This window comes from Microcaecilia unicolor, chromosome 2 (assembly GCF_901765095.1).
Source record: "Microcaecilia unicolor chromosome 2, aMicUni1.1, whole genome shotgun sequence".
In the NCBI taxonomy this organism is placed as follows: Eukaryota; Metazoa; Chordata; class Amphibia; order Gymnophiona; family Siphonopidae; genus Microcaecilia; species Microcaecilia unicolor.
In genome coordinates this window covers 225330001-225353180 of record NC_044032.1, presented here as the reverse complement: position 1 = coordinate 225353180, position 23180 = coordinate 225330001, and the positions used below count along the sequence as shown (strand labels likewise).

The following is a 23180-nucleotide window of genomic DNA, read 5'->3' as shown; positions in this document are numbered from 1 at the left end:
GGCTTAGACAAGTTTGTAGAGGAAAATTCAATAGTCTGCTATTGAGACAGACATGGGGAAGCTACAGCTTTGTCCTGGGTTGGTATCATGGAATGTTGCCACGATTTTGGTTTCTTTCAGGTACTTGTGATCTGGATTGGCCACTGTTAGAAACTGGATACTGGACTAAGATGGACCATTGGTCTGACCCAGTATGTTTATTCTTATATTGTATTCTAATTATCATTAGCTTGTGCTCTGTCATGTTCCCTCATCCCCCCCCCCCCCCCCCCGAACCAGGTTGTGGCCAATGCTGATAATGAACAAAATTATATGAACAATAATGAAAAGTACTGTGGACATTTGGTTTCAAAATGGAAGTAGTAGGGAATACAGAAACATATTTTCAGTGTGTTTAGGGACAAACAAATACTTAAATATGATGGCATTTATTTGTAATGTTTTTTATGTATACTAATTTTAATCTGTTTAGAACAAACATTTTGTTTTGAATAAGGCAGGATATGAATAATAACACGCAATGGAATGGATTCTTTTTTTTTTTTTCAGTTTTTGCCAGTGAGATAATGCACTGATTTCAAAGGTCTTGTGGGCAAACCGCTATCTAGTTCAGATGTAGGATTTTTATTCCTTAATTTAGGAGTAATTTACTAAAGTGCAGTAAAATCTGGGTTTAACCCTCGGTAATGCAGGGTTTTTCTGTGAGCCAAGCCCAAATTTACTACAGCATTTTTGGTTTTTTTGCAGGTTGTCCACCAGTGTTCCTATTAGCTCACAGTACCTGTAGAAAGGCGCGCTAGCATTTTTAGCGAACGCTAATGATTAGCATGTGCTAAATGCTAGAGACACCCACAGGAATATATGGACGTCTCTCGTGTTTAGCGCACGCTTATTTTTATTGTGCACTAAAAATGCTAGCTTGTCTTTGCAAAAGGACCCCTAAGTGCTCCTGCGTTGCATTTATTACGTCACAGGCTTTGCCAGCCAGGCACTGTTTGCTTTGCAGAGCAATTTGTTTGGGACTACACAGCATTTTAATAGCCAGGATTTTGATAGCTTCTCCAAGTCCACCATCATACAAAAAAATTTGTTTGACCCCTGAGGCAGGCTTTTGTTCCAAAACATGGCCATGTCAGGTCAGTTTTATGCCTTTTATTATCATACTAGGAAAAAATGCCCGTTTCTGAGTGCAATGAAACGGGCGCTAGCAAGGGGCCCCCTCCCTCCGTCCCTCGGAGCTACTTGTGTTACTTGTTCGGGGTTCGCGTTCGCCTCGCGTTTCGGCCCTTGAGTGTTATAGCTCCGCCCTCGACGTCATGACATTTTGACGCGAGGGCGGTGCAGACACTCCAGGGCACACCGGATATCTTGGGCGCCTCAACTTCCATGGAGGCTTCAGAACGTTGGGGTTGCCTTTTATATAGAGAGATAGACTCCTATATCCAAAGGGTCGGTTTTATTCCTTTTACAATAAAGACTCTTACTATTTTGATTTCCTTTTTGATTTCCTCTGAGTCTGCCTCACTCTTTTTATTTTTATTTTTTGCTCACGTTTGCTTGAGAGACCTTGCCTCCTTTTTATTTTTCTTCTTCCTTTTTTTTTAACCCTGTGTTAACCATTATAATTAGTGTGGGCTAGCTGGTTAACGTTTTCACACCCACTCTCCACCATGACACGCCCCCTCTGAAAAATATTTGTAAAAAAATGGGTAACATATGGGCAGTGTGCACAAACAAGCAAAATACTTCAAAATGCTTGAACACGTTTCTGCAGTAACCTATTTGTGCTTGCTAACCGTACGTTAAGGCGTAATGCTTTTTAGTAAAAGGGCCCTTTATTGGCCACACTTAGGTTTACAATACTGTGACAAATTGTACAATTGGTGAATTCCATGCAGTGCAGGATTTAGGCACACTCTTCCCCCAAAGAATTTTACAGTTGTTTCATAGGTATCTAGTATTCTCACATTCCTTCCCCCCACCCCATTCGTCTCCACCAACTAACCAGTCCCTCCCCACTTTGCTTTCATATTTCACATTTCACTTTTATTTTATATATTGCAAATCTAGGATTAAAATCGAAGCAGTTTACAAAGTTGTATTGCTATAGGTTCAGATCAACAGGGGAACATTACATAAGGAAGTCTCTTCTATCCAGTGTTGTATAGTAACTAAGTAAATGTAACTAGTCACTGTACTTTAAGTAAAAGTTTTTTTGTTACTTTTACTTGTAAAGTAGTACAGGACAATTTTGTTTCTTTTACTGAAGTAATAATGTTACCAATTTTTACTACTTTTACCTAGTTACTTCTGATGCTTGCAGTTAAAAGTAGAAAGTAAATGTGGCAGAGAGACTTAAATGATGATTCCTCAGTAAAGCAAATGAAACAGCAAAACCTGGAACAGGATTTTGCAATTGCAAACCTCATCACACAAACAGTCGATCAGCTCATCTTAAATTTTGGTGTTCAGGGAATACAACCAATGAGAACGGTAGAGTCGCCTGTGCTTGTTGAACTGGTTACTAGTCTCCCGCCAAACAGAACAGTGATAGTTCGGTCACTTTAAAGCGGAGATGACGCTGAAGCTGTTTACAGTTCTTGGTGAATAGACATATGTCTCTATCACAACAGACTGCTGGACATCCCATGGAAAATTTTACATTGGCGTGACAGTCCACTGGATTGATAGTTTGCTTGTCTGGCCTTAAGATTGAAGAGCTTCCACACATTTGACATTCTTGCATCAGTTCTTGAAGATATTCGGAGTTTGCCATCAGACGAAAAATAGGACAACAACAGACAGTAATTTCAACTTTGTGAAAACCTCTGTAATTGGACAGCATGACAATGATAACGAAGATGAAGATGCAAGTGATGAATTAGCACTACTACTAATGCAGATGATAACGACAACGATGATGATAAAGCATTCTTTGCCATAAGGAAGTCAAGTGTTTCAGACAGATTCCTTTGATCAGTACCCTCAGACTCAGTTAAAAGGTATCAGTAATATTGCGGTCTGGTCTGATTTGAAGGAACCTTTTATCAGACTGAGCAATCCACTTCCTGATATTGCAGTTGAACACCTTTTTAGCTGTGGTGGATTAAAGACTCACAAATGCACTCATATGAGTGATGACTGAATGGCAGAGCAATAAACTTATTGGGATAAAAATGTTAAGAATAGTTGCATTCACTGTAGTTACAGTACTTTTACTGTGTACGCAAAGTATTAACTTTTTTGCTTTTACTTAAGTAAAATTTTTAATGTGCTCTTCATTGTACTTTTACTTAAGTATTAAAACATACATTTATTTTTTACTGAAGTACTTTGACCTAGTACTTTGAACAACACTGCTTCTGGCCTTGAAAAAGTGAGGCATAAATGGCTGGCTGGGGAAACCGGCTATCAGGTTGAGATGACTGCAGGTTGAGCTGGTTGAGAACAGAGGAATGGGGTGGGGAGTGAAATGTGGGGAGGAGCCTGAGGGTGGGGATTGGTGGTGGCTTGCTGGGGAGTAAAGACTGAGGATAAGCTGACAATGCTTATGAGGGGAGTGAGAGATTGTGTTTGTATGTGGGGTAGAGAGAGAGAGAGTGTGTGAATCTGTATGAAGAGATAGAATGAGCCATTTTGTTGGGAAAGTGAGAAAATATGTGCTTTTTGGGTGGAAAGGATGGGGGGGGGGGGAGGAGGAGAGAGAAGAGTGTGTGCTTATTTAAAGACTAGTAAAAAATGCCTGTTTCAGAAAGCAATGAAACAGGCGCTAGCAAGGGTTTCCTGTAGTGTTTGTTTGAAGTGTCGTTCGGCGGTATGGGAGGCCTGGTCCCCACCCCCAGCGCCTACCTGCACGTTGATGGGCACTCGCAGTGAGTGCTTGGCCATTTTCACATGTTCGCCTGTATGGGAGGCCTGGTCCCCACCCCCAGCACCTACCCTCACCTTGATGGGGAGTCGGAGCGATTTTCGTGCATTCGATGGTATCGGAGCCCTGCTGGCTGGCCCCAGCGCCTAGCTCCACCTTGATGGCCACTCCCAGCGAGTCATTGGGCATTTTTGTGCGTTGGACGATATCGGAGCCGTGTTCCTCGGCCCCACCGCTTAGCTCCACCTTGATGTCCGCCTCGTTGGTGATGGTGTGGCCGCATTTCACGCACCTCGGGGAGATCTCCGCCCTCGTTCATCATCACGTTGTGATGCGAGGGCAGGGCACACAGCAATGGGCCAAAACGGATATCTCGGGCGCCTCACACTTCCGGTTGAGGCTTCATTTAGAACGTTGGGGTTGCGAATTATGTCCAGAAGGGGTGTGGCTGAGGGCGGGTCTATGAGTGACAGTGAGTGGTGCATGAGTGAGAGTGAGTGTTGCTGACAGCCTAGCCTTCAGTGTTTCCCTCCCACAGAGTGAGCTTCAGAATGTTCCAGGTGAGAATTATTGATATAGATATACATATTACATCTTTCTGAAGAACCACAACTCATATTGTTACAGTGTAACAATATAAGCAATGTCAAACAACATATTGCCAAGCAAGAACAATATATTAAATAAAATAAATGACCCACATAATCACAATAATACCTAATATGTTTCCAAAACAGATTCAACTCTCCATGAAGCAGATTATATTTAGCCCCCAATAGGAGCATTCAATTATTTATTCACAGCATCAAGACCTGTTTTGAAAAACTGTTGTTAAGACTCTGCCTAAAGGGAAAAAAGAATCTGCCATTGCGCTTACCATATAACTTAAAACCTTTTCATGGCTATAGTTGAATTTGTATGGCAGCTGGTAATTTGAGGCAGAAACTGCCCTGTGAATGTAAAGCTCAGTTTGGAGTACAGCTTTTCAGTTCCTTCTCCAGATACTTTAGATATATGCTTTGAAGCAACTTAAAAGTTAATGTCAACGCTTTGAACTAAACCCTGCACTCTCTACTGGAAGCTACTGAAGATTGGCAAGGATTGGGAAGATAAGATCTGTCCAGCCCAAGCTGATAAACAGTTGAATGGCTGAGTTGTGAATCAAATGCAGCTTCCTTAAAACCAGGTACATGCTGTTATAGTAATTCAGAAGAAGGTTAACGTGATATGTGTTACTGAAGCTAAATGTTTTTGTTCAGAGGGGCAAAGATGTCTCATTTGATGATTAAACCTCCTCACAACAGATTTAATTTATAAACCTCTATCAATGACTCCCCACCTCAGAATTGTCACCTCCTTTTTTGCTACCGTACTATGGGGACCTTTTACTAAGTTGTGCTAAAAAGTGGCCAGCGCTATTCCCAGCACGGGTCTTTCCTGCGTCCTGAGGTCACGTGTTTAGCGTGGTGGTAAAATGGTTGTATTTTCCATTATTCCTATTAATGGCCACACACTGATTCCCCCGTTAGCACGTGAGCACTTACTGACAGCTATTTTCTAGGCAGGAAGATCTCGCATACTAACCATACGCTAATTGGTTAGCATGTGGCGATGCAGCTGCGCTAACTGATTAGCGCAGAACACGCCTACTCTCTGCTCTCGGACACGCCCCAGAACTAAATAAATTCTATTTTGTAACGCGTGGGTAAACGCGCCAATTCCGAAACTACTGATGGATGGCTGAGCTCACCCCGCGATAGTGGTGTTTAACCTGCAGTAAGCATGCATTAGTGCTTACAACAGCTTATTAAAAGGGCCCTTTTGGCTCTCTAAAACTTAAGGATATATTATCGAATGTCCTTTCACCATGAATTCATGGGACCTCTGCCTTTTGAGTGGTTCAATGTGAACCCATTTAGGAGGGAATTCAATAAATGGCATTGAAAAAAATTTAGTGCTAAGCAGTATTCTATAAAGGGCACCCCCACCCCCTTGATTAGAATAGTACTTAGTCAAGGATCCCGTGCCTGACTTTTGAGCTAAAAACTAGGTGTAAATTCCAGTGCCCAAGTTAGGCCTTCTTAGGCCAAATTCTGTAATTCCGCAAACAACGTTTTGGAATGTCCCCGATACCCCCCCCCCCCCCCGGCCATGCCCTCTTTTCAGATACAAGCTAGAAAAGTGAGCACCAATCCTTATAGAACAGCGAGCAGCCAGATGTGCATTCAACTTCTAATCAAGGCCAATTAACTGCTGTAATTGGTTGTTGGCGTCCAATTATTGCTTGTTTTTTAAGAAATTTTATTTATAACCATTTAAATTTTTACAAGCGATAAAACAACTTGCCAGAAGTACAGAGAATGTAATATATAGGAATTATTTCAATCGGGTAATTCTATTCTCTTCCTTAGACCACTAAATAAAGAGAGTGAAACAAGACAAGGAGATCAATTAAACAATAAACAGAAAAAAAAATGTGGTATTAACCTGTTTATCCCCAGAAATTACTCATCTAATTCATTATTCCACATTGATCATCTGGTTGGCTTCTTCAAGCCCAATACGGTGTATAGTCAATTCATTTCATTGAAAACATACTTATTATCCAATATTAGTTAGAAATAATTCATCTGATTACTCTCTTTCTCTTTTAAAAACTGGGATTACTTTAATCAGTGGGATCTGAATTAGAGACAAGTAGATGCATTGTCCAATTATTGCTTGTTAAGGGCTTGTTAATTAAGCTGTGTATGCATTGGGTGTGCACCCAAAGTTTGGCACACAATTTTGGACGTGATATATAGAATCCAAGAGTTAATGTCATCTGGTACATAATTGCCCTCAAACGGCTGTTCAGTCTCATCAGGCCATCAGTTCAAGTACTGTTCAGCTGTGTATACAACTGGATGTTGTCAGCAAAGAAATATCTTATCCCCTATTATTGGATCAACCTCACCAAGAAACTTTAAATAAAAGAGAGAATAACAGTGACCCCTGAGATACACCGTAAGGTACAGAGTAAAACCTGGAGACTCTCATTAGCTATCAGAGAAGCCGAAAAGGGCAGCCATTGAAGCACTATCCCTCTAATCTTTCAGTCTTGCACTTAATAGTTGATAATAATGGATTGTATCGAATATAGCACTAAGGTCCAACACCAGAGCATCTGACCCTGGCTGTGGGTGTCAGGGAGAAGGGGGAAGAGACTAACTTTCAGGACTCAAACAGCAAGAATCCTATATATGAAAAGGTAGCACTGCAAATATTAACAAATACTAAAATGCCCAATATACCATCTGTTGGAAAAACAAAACAAGTTGGCGTATTATATCACCCTTCACAGAAACTGTGTACTAGAGCACAATGTTTCCTGCATCCCCATATATAACATAGACAGACTCTGATTAAATACAGAGTAGGGAGGGAAGTCAGTAAATTGTGCTCAAAATTCCATGCCCCCAAAAATTGGTGCTAAGTGTGGATCTGTGCCTAACTGTTGATCGCAGGACTTATGGCTATTAAAAGCAGCTGTAAATGCCTGCGCCTTAGGTGCGGCGCGATCTAATTCCATAATTACTTGCACAACTTTTGGGGATGCCTTCGGCATGCCCCTGGCCATATCCCTGTGACGGGGTTTATAGAGCACTGCCCCTCACCCTTAAGAATTAAAGTCCCTGTCTGACTAGTGTGGGCCACTTTAAGAGCGTTGATCCCAACCTCAGAGGAAATGAGCCGGGAGGGGTGGAATCAATACCTGGAAGTTTAAAAGACAGGGCCAGGCTGAGGTTAAGGAGGCCCAGGGAAGGAAGAACTGAAGCCCCAGCATATGCCTTTACTGAACACTTCTAGTTGCTGCAGTGGTGTTCCTAGCCTGCATGACACCCGGGGCGGATCGCTGATGCGTCCCGCCCTGGGTGCAGCACGGCCCCCCCCCCCCCCCGACGAAATGACACCCCCCCCGGGTGCACGCCGCTGGGGGGGGGGTGCCGCGGCGCGCGCCTGTCGGCTGAGTCTGAGTTCGCTAACTTTGCTAACTTTGTTCGTTTGTTCGCTGCAGCTCCCTCTGCCCCGGAACAGGAAGTAACCTGTTCCGGGGCAGAGGGAGCTGCAGCGAACGAACGAAGTTAGCGAACTCGGACTAAGCTGACAGGCGCGCGCCGCGGCACCCCCCAGCGGCGTGCACCCGGGGCAGACCGCCCCCACCCCCCCCCCCCCTTGGTACGCCACTGAGTTGCTGTGATTTGGCTGGTAAGATTGGTTGGTAAGCCAATCTTTTATATGAAGAATTGAGAGCCTTGTTCTGAGGTCTGGCTGGAGCCAGACCTGGAAATACAAAGAGAGAAAGAGAAAGTACAAACTGTTAGGGGTGTGTGGCTGTCACAGGCCATAGACTGTGTTATGGAGCCCTGTCGGCCACAGACCCATACAAACTCTTTTCCTCCTCAGAAGATAATAGACTTTAACTTTGCTGTAGGCCTGTGAAGGAACAGGTCTCAGATATAGGTTAATAAGGCACTTATTTCATGTTTACAATCTTGTCCGGCTGTGTTATTGACAGAGCCACCCTATAACCCTCTCGCGGGGTCTCACAGTCCCCTTTTCAGATACATGCTATAAAGCTTGCAATTGGATCTTTATAGAATAGCACCCAGCAAGATGAGCTTGCAATTGCCAATCAAAGCCAATTAACTGCTATAATTGGTTGTTAGCGCCCAATTATTGCTAGTTAAGGGCTCATTGATCAATTCATTTGCGCATGCCCATAATTCAGCATGCAACTTTTGACTCAGTATAAAGAATCCAGGGGTAAGTGACAAAAATTAGAAATACTTGATTTTATGGTGTGGGAGAATCCAAACAAAATAATCTCTTAGCTCCCACTGTATCAGCAACACTCACAATCTTATACAAAGTCCAACATCAATATGCAGACTAATCTTCCAAAAGTGTATTCAACAAAGAATGATTTTCATCTTGAAAAATAACTTTGAAAGTCTTGGTGACCTCAGCGGTGCCACTTGCCTGTGCAATCACACTAGCAAAGTAATTACACGCACCTCCTCATCGGTAACACCCGATTGAGCAAACTTATATGCAATTCAAATTTAATTTATAAATGATGAAACTATTTAGTACTCATCTTAAATATTGTCAGATGGGGGCAGGGGCGCTATGTCTGACATGCATGTTTCGCTTCCACAGGTTGTCTCAAGGACTGTCCCCTGAAAAATATGTCACTGCATGAGAATCATCCCTTACTATTCCCAGAGAACATACAATTCTACAGCTCTTACCCATAGCCGTCTCTAGCGCCAGCTCAGCTTAAACTTATGGGTAACCCCTGCTAAGATGGCGACGGCGTCTTACTGACAGATTTAAATACTTCTTCCTGGAAGTAACATCATTCCCCCCTCCACCACTCTAAGTGGTCGGCTAGAGCAAAGTTCATTGTAATTGGTCTATAACAACGACATCCATTCAGGCTCCAAATTTAAACCTCCTGGCGCCACTGTTTGAGACAGCACGTGGAGGCGAAACACACACAGCAGATTCAGAAAGTAAAGGGTTAAAGACAAACCCACAGAGAGAGAGAGAGAGAGAGACAGCTCACAACTGTGCCGGACAGCACAGACCAATGGAAGAGCAGCTCACACAGACTTGAGCAACAGATTTAGAAGTAAAGGCTTAAGGACAAAACCCACACAGAGGTAAAGCTTCAGGAACAAGGTTTAGAAGCAAGGCTTTCAGATACATGGTACCAGAGACAAGCCACACAAAGGAACACAGATTCAGAGACAAGACTCACAGGAACCAAGCTAGGCAGGAATCAAGCCATGCAGGAATAAAGCCAAACAGGAATTGGATCCGAACAGGGAACACAAAGGATAAGAGACCTGTTGCAAAGGCAAAGCATGAAAGTTCCAAGGTGAATTATAAAGGACTTTGCTGATGATGTCACAACTAGGAATGAGGCTTGGATGCAGGAACACCAGAGCGAGGCTTGGATGACAAGCAGCAGAAGCAGCCATGCAAAAAAGGGAGTCCGGAGAAGCCACAGAGCCAGATTAATGGGGAAAAAAATGAATCTGGATGCGGGACGACAAAGTACCTGTATATAATATATAAACCACTTTGATTGTAACCACAGAAAGGAGGTATATCAAGTCCCATCCCCCTTTCCCCATTCTTCTATTTTTCTCCTTACATATATACGTGTTTTTCACAGCTCTTTGTAATTCATCTGTGCAGAATATTAAATGAGACTAAATAAATACCCCTCCCAAATGATGAGTCTCACTGTACCCTTTTCCCTATTGCTACTCATTTTCCATACTTTCACTCTCCTCCCTCCCCCGCCCCCAACTTCTTCCCTTCAATCCTGGAGACTCTGCATTACCTCTTCTCTCTGTACTCAAATCCAACTTGAACTCTAGTTCTTTGCCTTCTAATTTTCCTTCCCTTTGCTGTTCCTGGATCTCTGATGCCCTCTGAGCTTCAAACCTGTTCACCCTGACAGAGAATATATCTCCTCATCTTTACTCTCTCAGAATAGGAGATGCAACTGGGTTGCTAGCGTTTGGCCATGTGTGCTAGGCCACAAAAAGTAGAGGAAAAGGGGAGGGAGGTTCTGAAAAGCAAGAATGGTGCACAGTTTGGAGTAGGTTCAGGCACTGTGAAATAGAGTATGAGCATCATTTTTCATAACTTCTGGTTTCTGTTGTTTGCTATTGCTTCTGTTCATAGTTTGAGCAGTACTTGGCCCATAGAATAGCAACATCAAGTCTCCTATTTTTAAACTGTGAAGTGCTTTCCATAATCCAAGACTGCCATTACTTTTGTAATATTTTTTTAAATTGTGATTTAGAAGAAATGTTTCTAGTGAAATGGTACTGTGGTGGAAATCAAATTTCGCTTGAAATGCTGATTTGTGACATATGGAAGCAAGGCCAGTAGTCATTCAGGTCTAGCTTTCCACATAGGCCTACAAATCCTGTATCAAGGGGCAATACATTTTCAAGGGTTAAGAAATATTGTGGAAGATCTGGGCTGCAGCACCTTTTCTACCTGTTAGATGATACAGGGACAAAGTTTTGCAACCCTGGATGTTCATAGGGCTAGGGAAGTTCTTGGGATTATGAGCTGCCTGCAGCTGTCTTTTCATTATCATTGAACAGTGGAGGCCATGAACGAGAGCCAGACTGTCAAGGTACAAGCCTGACTAGGAAGAGGGAGGCTATGGTACCAATAGCACCTAAGATAGGAAAATGCTGTCATCACTGTACCAGAACAAAGACTTATCCCTGGGGCACATCACTGGTAGCACCCTTATCCTCAGTGAACTCTATTTACCACTACCCTTCGTTGCCTCCGAGTCCCACTCAACCACTAAGGACACTTGGAGGCATATTTTCAAAGCACTTTGGGAGGCTAAGTTCCATAGGTTTCTATGGAACTTTGGGAGGCTAAGTGCTTTGAAAATGAGCCTGTTGGTGACACCATCCGAGGTTTTGTCACTCAATCAATAAAATTAAACAGTCTAATCTGACAATACCTACTTTTTATCTAAAACCATGCCAACTGAGATCCTGCAATCCATTGGATTGCAGAAATTGCACTAACCTCTATTTTAGCAACATTTTCATTAGTTTACTCACTATGTAAGTCAGAAGAGCCAGCCTGTAGGTCACAACCTCCTACTTACTTTTACTTTTGCTTTTGTGGAGAGAGATTACATCCACCCTTCTCCAGTCTTCCAGGACCACTCCTGACTCTAAAGAAGCATTCAAAGGATCAGACAGCAGAGTTGCTAGAACTTCCCTGAGTTCCTTCAGTACCCTTGGATGTATCCTGAATGGCCTTATTGCTTTTGTCTACCTCTAGCTTGCTTCTCATGAATATAGTCTGTCTGTTCCTATTTGTGTTTCTTTTTCTGTGGTCCTGTTCTGAGCCCTTTTCATTGTGAACACAGAACAGAAATATTTGTTAAGTAATTCTGCTTTATCCTCATTAGCTACTGCCTGTTTCTCCCCTTCACCTCTCACAATGCCACTTTTGCACTTCCTCCTGTCCATTTTATTGTATTGGTTATTTTTTCTTCCAGTTACATCATTTCCTTTCTGGCTACCAGCTTCTCTTAGCTTTTGCAGATGTTGTTTCTTATTTTCCTTATTTTTCTTATTTTTTTTGCAATCTCTTGTAGTTTCTGAAGGGGGTTTTTCCCCTTACTTTTTCAGCTGCTTCTTTTGAGATTCATAGTAGCTTTCTTTCCCTTTTACTTTAATTTATTTTTTTTACATTTAGATATCTCCTTTCTGTTTTTCCCACTGCTTTTTTTTTGAAAATTCTAGGAGTCACCATTGATCGAAACCTTACTCTCGATACCCACATGAAAAACACGATGAAAAAGATGTTCTATTCCATGTGGAAACTCAAAAGAGTAAAACATTTCTTCCCGAGATACATATTCCGTACCCTGGTACAGTCAATGGTAATAAGTCATCTTGATTACTGTAATGCACTGTACACAGGCTGCAAAGAGCAGAACATCAAGAAACTCCAAACTGCCCAGAATACTGCGGCCAGACTCATATTTGGAAAAACTAAATATGAAAGCGCAAAACCCTTAAGAGAGAAACTTCACTGGCTCCCACTTAAGGAACATATTGCATTCAAGATCTGCACGATGGTACACAAAATCATTCACGCAGACGCCCCAATCTACATGCTAAACCTCGTGGACCTACCTCCCAGAAATGCCACAAAATCATCTCGCAAATTTCTCAACCTGCACTTCCCCAGCTGCAAAGGACTAAAACACAGGCTGATGCATGATACCACCGTCTCTTACATGAGCACAAAGTTATGGAACGCACTACCTAGAGACCTGAAAACAATCAACGAAACAACTATCTTTCGCAAATCCCTCAAGACATATCTCTTCAACAAAGCCTACAATGAAAACCCAGAACCTCACTAATCCACTTCTGAAAACCCACCGTCTACTATACCTAATAAATTCTTTCCTTCTTCTCTCTACTTTCTTCCATTAATTAATCTCTGCACAACAATAATTGTACCTGACATCCAGGATTAACTGTGTTAACAAAACTATGTAAGCCACTTTGAGCCTGCAAATAGGTGGGAAAATGTGGGATACAAATGCAATAAATAAATAAATACATTTTCTAATTCCTCCTGATGTTCCAATCCTTGAAACAGTTTGTCTCCATCCGCATGGGATCTGTTCATGCCTGCGCCCCACTCCTGTGTCATTCTCTAATCAGCATCGCTGGCACCCAAGAAGCATCAGCACTGAGAGGACTGCACCCCCTCTGTAGTTCTGGTGCCGTCGCTTCAGTGCCTGTGCAGCCGGGACCCTGCTTCCAATATGGCATTGAAAATTCAGCAGGCTGTCTCCACATCAGCATTGGCCCAAGTTGTACTGATGCCAGGTTCTAGGCCATGCTGAGAGAGAGGAGGTGGCAGGATTGCTACAGCTTCAAAGAGCTTGGGCATTGAGGGCGCTTGTGCCAGCCACAGCACTCGGCCACTCCAACCTCAAGGTCCATGACACCCCTGTGGAATGATCTCTGACCCCTGTATCTCAAGAGGCATCTGTGTTGGTGCCTCCCTGTGCATGGCACTGCTCAACATCGGGGGAGGAAGCTCCCTCAAGGTTGAGACATGAGCAGACACCTCAGCACCTGACCCCAAGGCCTGGATATACCTCCAGCCAGCTGAGACAGGGGCAGTCTCAGTAGTCTCATCAAGACCTTTTTGCTGAGTCTGTCATGGACCAGTCATAGGAGTCTGAGGATGAGCTAGACTACATCTTGGAGGACGGGTCTTGTATCATACCTTCAGATCCCTCTTTGCCTGATGAGAGAAAGAAGTCTTCACCTGAGCCCTAGAGTTTTATTCTCCACCCAGAGATGCTGTGACAGTTCTGCTGCACAAGATTCTCCAGGATGCGAAGATGAAGAACTGGGAGATCCCTCTCTCTGTGCAGGTTGCATCAAAGAAGGTGGATTCCATGTATCAGATCCAGAAGACTCCCAGATTCAAGATGTCCCAGACTGCCACACCACTCCTTGATGAAAAAATCTGCTCTCAAAAGAGCTAGGAGTTTCAGGTCTCATACCCCAGGACCTCTAGGTTCGGATCCTAGATTCCTTTGGGAGAAAAGATTATCAGTCTCCCGCATCCAGGACTACCAGCTCTACATGTGCATTTTACTTGCAGTCTTTGATTTGCAGTGTACTAGACTTTGCAGACACTATCACACGGGAGCAGGCTACTGAGCTTTGATGGCTGGCCAAAAAGCAGAAGGAGTGTTGAAAATATTTGGCCAGGGGTGTCTACAGTACTTTTGACATTGCGTCCAGACTCTCTGCTGGATGTCGAGAGCATAGAGTTCGCCTCCTTGCACCTGCCTGAGGGTGTCTCCAGAATTGTTCCAATGTTCAGATTTCATTTTTGTTTCACTTGGTGGCTGCCAAAAAGGGTTGGCAGTGTCTAAGGATACGATCGCTTGGTGGATTAAAGAAGCAGTCTGTTTATCTTCTCATGGGCAGGCAATTCCAGTGGGTGTGAAAAATCATTCCACAAGGAGTCAGTGAGTGAGCCTGGTGGAAGGAGGACAACCAATGGGACATAGTGATAGGGTGGATCAAATTGGTGGAGGGGTAGCATTATATATTAAGGAGGGCCTTGAATCAAATAGATTGAAAATTCTGCAGGACACAAAACACATCTTGGAATCCCAGTGGATTGAAATTCCATGTGTAAAGGGGAATAGGACAGTGATAGCAGTGTACTGTTGTCCACCTGGCCAGGATGAACAAACAGATGTAGAAATGGTATCAGAAACAAACTGGGGAACATAATAATAAAGGGTGATTTCAGTTATCCTGATATTGACTTGGTAAATATGACATCGGGGCATGCTAGGGAGGTAAAATTCCTTGACAAAATGAAGGCCTGCTTTATGGAGCAGCTGGTACAGGAGCCAACAAGAGGAGGAAAAATTCTAGACTTAGTCCTTAGTGGAGCGCATGATGTGGTGCAGGAGGTAATGGTATTGGGGCAGCTTGATAACAGTGCTCATAATATGATCAGATTTGATATCGGCTCTGGAGTAAGTACACATAGGAAATCCAACTTTCAAAAAGAAGACTATGATAAAAGGAGAAGAATGTGAAAAAAAAAACTTAGAGGAGCAACTGCGAAGGTCAGAAATTTACAGCAGGTGAGGATGCTGTTCAAAAATACCATCCTGGAAGCCCAGGCCAGTTATATTCCATGTATTAAAAAAGGAGGAAGGAAGGCCAAGCGACAGCCGGCATGGTTAAAAAGTGAGGTGAAGGAAGCTTTTAGAGTTAAAGAAAATCCTTCAGAAAATGGAAGAAGGATCTGACTGAAAATAATAAGAAACAGCTTAAGGAATAGCAAGTCGAAGGCAAAGCACTTTGCCTCCAAGGCAATCTTTTTTTCAAAGTATGTTACAAGCAAGAAGCCGGCAAAAGAATCAGTTGGACCGCTAGATGACCAAGGGGTAAAAGGGGCACTCAGGGAAGACAAAGCCATAGCAGAGAGATTAAATGAATTCTTTGCTTTAGTTTTCATGGAGAAAGATTTCGGACAGATACCAGTGCTAGAAATGGTATTCAAAGTTGGAAGATGTAATGGCACAATTTGACAAATTGAAGAATAGCAAATCACCTGGACCTGATGGTATACATCCCAGATAGAACCAATTTTTTTTTAAAGGTTCCAGAGGTGATCCGGGAAATTATAGACCAGTGAGCCTGACATTGGTGCCAGGCAATCATAAGGAACAAAATTACAGAGCATATTCGAAAGCATGGATTAATGAGACAAAGTCAGTATGGGTTTGCCAGCATGGATTTAGTGAAGGGAAATCTTGCCTTTGAAATCTACTACATTTCTTTAAGGCATTTGACAAAGTACCTCATGAAAGACTCCAGAGGAAATTGGAGAGTAATGGGATATGAGGTAGTGTTCTATTGTAGATTAAAAACTGGTTAAAAGATAGAAAACAGAGAGTAGGGTTAATGGTTAGTTTTCTCAATGGAGAAGAGTAGATAGGGTTCCCCAGGGGTCTGTGCTGGGACTACTGCTTTTTAATATATTTATAAATGATCTAAAGATGGGAATAACCAGAGGTAATTAAATTTGCTGATGACACAAAATTATTCAAAGTTGTTAAATCGCAAGAGGATTGTGAAAAATAACAGGAGAACCTTACAAGACTGGGTATCCAAATGGTAGATGACATTTAATGTGAGCAAGTGCAAAGTGATGCATGTGGGAAAGAGAAACCCAAACTATAATGTGATGCAAAGTTTCACATTAGGAGTCACCGACCTGGAAAGGGATCAAGGTGTCATCATTGATGATATGTTGAAACCCTCTGCTTAGTGTGTGATGGCGGCTAAGAAAGCAAATAGAATATTTTCCTAAAAGAATGGAAACAAAAATGAGGACGTTATAATGCCTTCATGTCACTCTGTGGTGTGACTGTGCCTCAAATACTGTGTGCAAGTCTGGTCACCGCATCTCAAAAAAGATATAGTGGAATTAGAAAAGATACAGAGACGAGCGATGAAAATTATAAAGGAATGAGACGATTTCCTCATAAGGAAAGGCTGAAACGGCTAGGGCTCTTCAGCTTGGAGAAGGTTGAGGGGAGATATGATAGAAGTCTATAAAATAATGAGTGGAGTGGAACTGGTAGATGTGAATTGCTTTTTTACTGTTTCCAAAAATACTAGTACTAGGGGGCATGCAATGAAACTACAAATTAGTAAATTTAAAACAAATCTGAGAAAATACTGCTTCACTCAAGAATGTTGTAAAAGCAGTAAGCTTAGGGGGGTTTAGAAAAGGTTTGGATAGCTTGCTAAAAAAAAAAAGTACGCAAGCAAATATTAAGATGGATTTGTTGAAAATCAACTACTTATTTCTAGGATAAGCAGCATAAAATGTACTGTTTTGGGATCTTGCCAGGTACTTGTAACCTGGATTGGTCAGTGTTGGAACCAGGATGCTGGGCTTGATGGACCTTCGGTGTGTCCTAGTATGGCAACATTTATGTACTTAGGGTTCTTCTTGGACTGAGCATTCTCTGGTCACTCCATTGGAGATCTGTAAGGTGGTGACATGGTCTTCTCTATATTCTTTTGCCCATCATTACCAGATGGATGTGCAGACGCATCAGGATGCTGTGTTTTTGAGAGCGGGTACTTGCAGAGGGGCTAGTTGGGTCCCTCCCTTGAAGATTTTTAGAAAGCTTTTGATAAAGTTCCTCATGAGAGACTCCTGAGAAAATTAAAGAGTCATGGGATAGGAGGCAAGGTTTGGTTTGGATTAGGAATTGTTTATTAGATAGAAAACAGAGGGTAGGGTTAAATGATCATTTCTCTCAATGGAGGAGGGTGAACAGTGAAGTGCCGAAAGATCTGTACTGGGACCGGTGCTATTTAACATATTTATAAATGATATGGAAATCAGAACAACGAGTGAGGTGATTAAATTTGCAGATGATACAAAACTATTCAAGGTTGTTAAAACACATGCGGACTGTAAAATATTGCAGGAAGACCTTAGGAAATTGGCAGATGAAAATTGGCACATGGCAGATGAAATTTATTGTGGACAAATGCAGTGTGATGCACATTAGAAAGAATAATCCAAATCATAGTTACCTGATGCTAGGGTCCACCTTTCGGGTCAGCACGCAAGAAAAAGATCTAGGTGTCGTTGTAGATAATACGCTGAAATCTTCTGCTCAGTGTGCGGCAGTGGCCAAAAAAGCAAACAGGATGCTAGGAATTATTAGGAAAGGGATGGCGAGTAAAACCCAAAATACTATAATGCCTTTGTATTTTTCCATGGTGCATCCGCACCTTGAGTATTATGTTCAGTTCTGGTCGCCGTATCTCAAACAAGATATAGTGGAATTAGAAAAGGTTCAAAGAAGAGGGACCAAAATGATAAAGGGGATGGAACTTCTCTCATGTGAAGAAAGGCTAAAGAGGCTAGCGTTCTTCAGCTTGGAAAAGAGATGGATGAGGAGAGATATGATTGAGGTCTACAAAATCAAGAGTGGTATAGAATGAGTAGAAGTAAATTGATTTTTTTACTCGTTCCAAAAGTACAAAAACTAAGGGACACTCAAGGAAGTTGCATGGAAATACTTTTAAAACAAATAGGAGGAAATATTTTTTCACTCAACGAATAATTAAGCTCTGAAATTCTTTGCTGGAGGATGTGGTAACAGTGGTTAGTGTATTTGGGTTTTAAAAAAGTTTAGACAAATTCTTGGAGGAAAAGTCCATAGTCTGCTATTGAGACAGACGTGGGAAGCAATTTCTTGCCCTGGGATTGGTAGTATGGCGTGTTGCCACGATTTGGGTTTCTGCCAGGTACTTGTGACCTGGCTTGGCCACTGTTTGGAAAACAGGATACTGGACTAGATGGACCGCTGGTTGGATCCAGTATTGCTACTCCTTATGTTATTATGTTCTAAGAGATTGCTCTGTTACATCCCATCAGTTAGTTTTCTGGGCCGGTCCAGAGGGATGCTAACAAAGGAGCAATTGGGTCTTTTGCTTTCCTTTAGTCCCTCTCATACTGGCCCAGATCCCGCCCACTGCTGTACTTTATTTTTGGAGAAGTTGGTTCTGTTGGATCCAGTTTTTGATTTGTTTCCTACGAGGAGGAACTGCTTCATTAGTTCGTATTTAAAAAAAGAAAAAGATATGCTGGAAACACAGCACAATTTGTCAGGTTCTAATGGATGTTTTTACAGGTGGCTGTTGGAGAGTTCGAGTGCTGCACAGATGTTAGTGTTTCTTCTCTTTCTCCTACTTTGCTTTATTATGATTCTAGCTCAGGCTGGGCAGGGGTCTTTTTGGCGCTCATAAGAGCCAGAGTTCTCAGTCTCCACCTACTGGTAAGCATGCACAACCCATCATTCAGTTTTTCTGGGCCTGTCCATAGGGACTAATAAAGCAAATTTAGCAGGTAAGAGTGAGTTGTTCCTTTTCTGCCATCATCTACAATGTTACCCCTGGGAACACCTTTGCATATATTGTGTAAAAGTAGATGCTGTGTGTTTGTGTACCTTTTTTATTTTATGTGCGTATGTCCTTGAGCAATTATGAGTTCACTGGAGTGCAGCTCAAGTCCCTTTATGCATTTAGTCACAAAGAATGTGACCCTAATATAGTTATGTGTTAAGAATAAGGAAAACAATCACTGTTGTATTACTTTCTATCATTTTTCTCCTTAATAAGCAAATCAGACCTATAATGTGGCAGGGCACAGATTTTGAATGTACAACAAAAGCCCTACTATCTGGTACTCAGCAAACTGGAATGCTCAACTAAGTAGTATCTCAGTGTAACTTTTGTTTTCCTGGCCATGCTGCTTAGCTTGACCCCTGCCTCTCCCTTGGTGGTTTCAGACCTCAGCTTTCTCTGATCCTTCAGGATGCACCCGTTCCAGTTTTCTGTTTGTCATCTAGTTCTTTCTCCCCCTGCCCTCATCCTTCTCTCTCTCTCTCTTTGCCCTCCACAATTCTCTCCCTCCACCCCTCAGCTGTCTCTGCCCTCCTTCTAAGATGCTCAGTACTGTCTGTCCTCAATGTCTCTCCTCCTTTCCGCCCGGCACATATATCTACCTTTTATTCTTCCCTCACCCTAGCTTGTTTTGCTTCCCCCCCTCCCCCCCAGTTACGGCAAGAGGAGGAGGTGAATATCTGTGGATTAGGGTATATCCTCCTCCTTTGCTGTCCTGGGCCTGATTGCTGACTTGAACTGTGTAGGACTCTGTACAACCACGCAGTTCAAATGACCAGTCAAGCTCAGATGGCATAGAACAGTGGTTCCCAAACCTGGTCCAGGAGGCACCCCAGCCAGTCAGATTTTCAGGATATCCGCAATGAATATTGTTGAGAGAGATTTGCGTGCACTGCACACAAATCTCCCTCATGAATATTCATTGTGGATATCCTGAAAACCTGACTGGCTGGGGTGCCTTCAGGACCAGGTTTGGGAACCACTGGTATAGTCAACGTGCAGCCATTCACCTATTACCTCCTTCTATACAACCGCTGAGGAAGAGGGACCTAAGAGAGCTGCTACTTTTTCCTTCTACTGCCTGCACACAATTCTGGATAGCTGGTGCAGTCAGAATTCTGCACAGGTGGGAAATTCTGCATTTCACAGTTGTGAAGAATTCCCCAGAAGTAGAGTGGATGAGTGGCCTAGTGGTTAGGGTGGTGGACTTTGGTCCTGAGGAACTGAGTTCAATTCCCACTTTAGGCACAGGCAGCATCATGTGACTCTGGGCAAGTTGCTTAACCCTCCATTGCCCTGTGTAAGCTGCATTGAGCCTGCCATGAGTGGAAAAGTGTGGGGTACAAATGTAACAAAAAAATGTCTGACTTTTAATTATTTGAATCATCAATTAAGATGACACCAAGTGTTTCTAATATCAGTTAGAAGCAGGGCAGGATTAAGGTACATGTGCCTAGGGCCCTAATGTTTTTTTTTTTTTTTTTTGTTATATTTGTACCCTGCACTTTCCCACTCATGGCAGGCTCAATGCGGCTTACATATTGTATACAGGTACTTATTTGTACCTGGGGCAACGGAGGGTTAAGTGACTTGCCCAGAGTCACAAGGAGCTGCCTCTGCCTGAAGTGGGAATTGAACTCAGTTCCTCAGGACCAAAGTCCACCACCCTAACCACTAGGCCACTCCTCCACATGGACCCTCTCAAATGTGCAGTTCAGTGGTTCTGAAAACAGATTTTTCCCTGGTAGGTAAGCTCCGGTAGAAAGATGAATAGTGTGGGGTCACTGTTGCCTGCAGAGGTCTCTGGCTGTTCTCCCCACTGTCTGTGCATTGTCCTCCAGTTAGCAGGAATCAGCGAGCAGCATTTCTTATCTGCTGTTTGCCCCTCTGCTGGCTTTCTTCTTCAGTTAGAACAAAGCGCAGCCTGGTTTATGAGAGTTTTAAAATGCATTTATATTGCTAAGGAGGGCCCAATGCATGTGGTGAACAATAGGACCCTGAGGTTTTACAAAATACTTATGTGAGTTGCAGGCTCATTTTTAAAAGAGGTAGACGTCTCAAAAGTGACATAAGTCAGCATTTGGAAGTTTATCTCACAGAAACGTCCAAATCAGTATTATCGAAACCTCTTTTTGGACATCTTTCTCTGAAGTCCGTCAGAAGGATGTCCAAATCGCAAGGGTGTGTGCCAGGGGCGTGTTCAAGGCGAGACTTGGGCGTTCCTAAGACATGGACATCTTTCAGCAATAATGGAACAAAACAAAGATGTCCAAGACTAAAACTTACACACTTTGAGCTAGACCTGTTTTTATAGTGAATAGCTGCAGTAGGAATTGAACCCACTTCCCCAGGATCAAAGTCTGTTGTACTAACTACTAGGCTACTCCTTCACTCCACACAAGAGGTACCCCAAATGTCCAGATGACCACTGGAAGGACTGAGGGATCACCTCCCCTTACTCCCCCAGTGGTCACTATCCCCCTCCCACCCCAAAAAAATGTGATTAAAGATATTACTTGCCAGCCTCTATGCCAGCCTCAGATGTTATACTCGGGTCAGTAAGAATAACATGCAGGTCCCTGGAGTAGTGTAGTAGTGGTGCAGTGCACTGCAGACAGGTGGACCCAGGCTTCTACCTTCCCCTACTTGTTACACTTGTGGAGGAAACTGTGAGCCCTCCAAAACCCACCAGAAACCCACTGTACCCACATATTGGTGCTCCCTTCACCTGTAAGGGCTATGGTAGTGTACAGTTGGGGGTAGTGGGTTTTGGGGGGCTCAGCAGCCAAGGTAAGGGAGCAATGGTGTACCTGGGAGCATTTTATAAAGTCCACTGCAGTGCCCCCAAGGAAGCCCTATTTTCCTTGGATGCCACTTTTCTGCTATTCTACCTGATCCCAAGCTTTCTGTTTTTTTTTATACCATCTGAGCCTTGTGTCTGTTGTTTATCATTAGATTTGGGCTTTGAATTCAGATCTATAGATGAAAAGGAGGCCTCATTACATATATCTAAATACCAGAGTGCTATTTTTCCATACTTTATAGCAAGAGTGTACATTCTCTAATTACCTGTCCCAATGGAACTGAAGGTTTTACCTCCTCAGTGCATGTAAATGGTTTCATCCCTGTGTGAATTCTCTGATTCCATGTGAGGCTTTCTTTCCAACCAAAGCTTTTACCACACTCAAGAGATGTAAATGGTTTCACTCCTGTGTGTATTCTCTGGTGCATTGTGAGGTTTACCTTCTGACCAAAGCTTTTACCAGACTCTATACATGCAAATGGTTTCTCTCCCTTGTGGACTTTCTGATGCACTTTGAGATTTACCACACTTAGAACATGTGAATGGTTTCACTTTATTGTGGACTTTCTTGTGTATTTTGAAAATGGACCAAAAAATAAAACATCCAAATCACAAAACATTTTTCCAAACAGCATTTTCAAAAGGAAAAGATAGACTTTTTTTTGTAGAAAATGACCTTTCCTGTTCTGATTTTGGACTTTTGACAAAAAACGTCCAAATTCAGACTTAGATGTCATATCCAAAAATGCCCCTTGTGCATTGAATTGCCCAAAGTCACAAGGAGCAGCAGTGGGAATTGAAGCCATGTTGCCAGGATCAAAAACCCACTGCACTAACCATTAAGCCACTCCTCCTCTGTTTTGGATGTCTTGCATTTGGACGTCTTTTGTTTGAAAATGGACCAAAAAAAAGGACGTCCATAGAATTTTCGAACACAAAAGATAGACGTCCATATTTTTCGAAAATGGCCTTCTTTCCTGTTCGGAATTTGGACGTCTTTGTAAAAAGTCCAAATTCTGATTTAGATGTTTCTTTCAAAAATGAGTGTAGAACGTAGGCATAAAACCAAGGTGCGATTCACACAACTTGATCATAATTTCATGCAGATCACCCCAAATTATAATAGATTGGCGGGATGGTGTAAACTGATCAGGGAAAACATGCGGGCGCCACATTTGATAAAATTAGCGGAAGCGTGGAGTGCAGGTGTGGTAGAAGAGGTATCAGTAAAGCGATTAAGTGCCATTTTCCAAGATTTGCAGGCATTCACCCCGAATGCATCATTGCAGGATACGCAGCATCGAATCCTATATAGGGTATACATTACTAAAGCAAGAGGGAAAGCCCTGGGAATGTGGGAGAGTGACACATGTGACAAGTGTGGGGTCGCGGTGGACACTTTTTT

General features: G+C 42.7%; 1 protein-coding gene across 1 annotated transcript in view; it reads left to right on the top strand.

Moving 5' to 3' along the window:
* The window catches only part of LOC115463333 (thioredoxin-like), a 64044-nt gene that overhangs the window by 3387 nt on the left and 37477 nt on the right, over positions 1–23180 (top strand). The gene's annotated exons all lie outside the window — the stretch shown is intronic.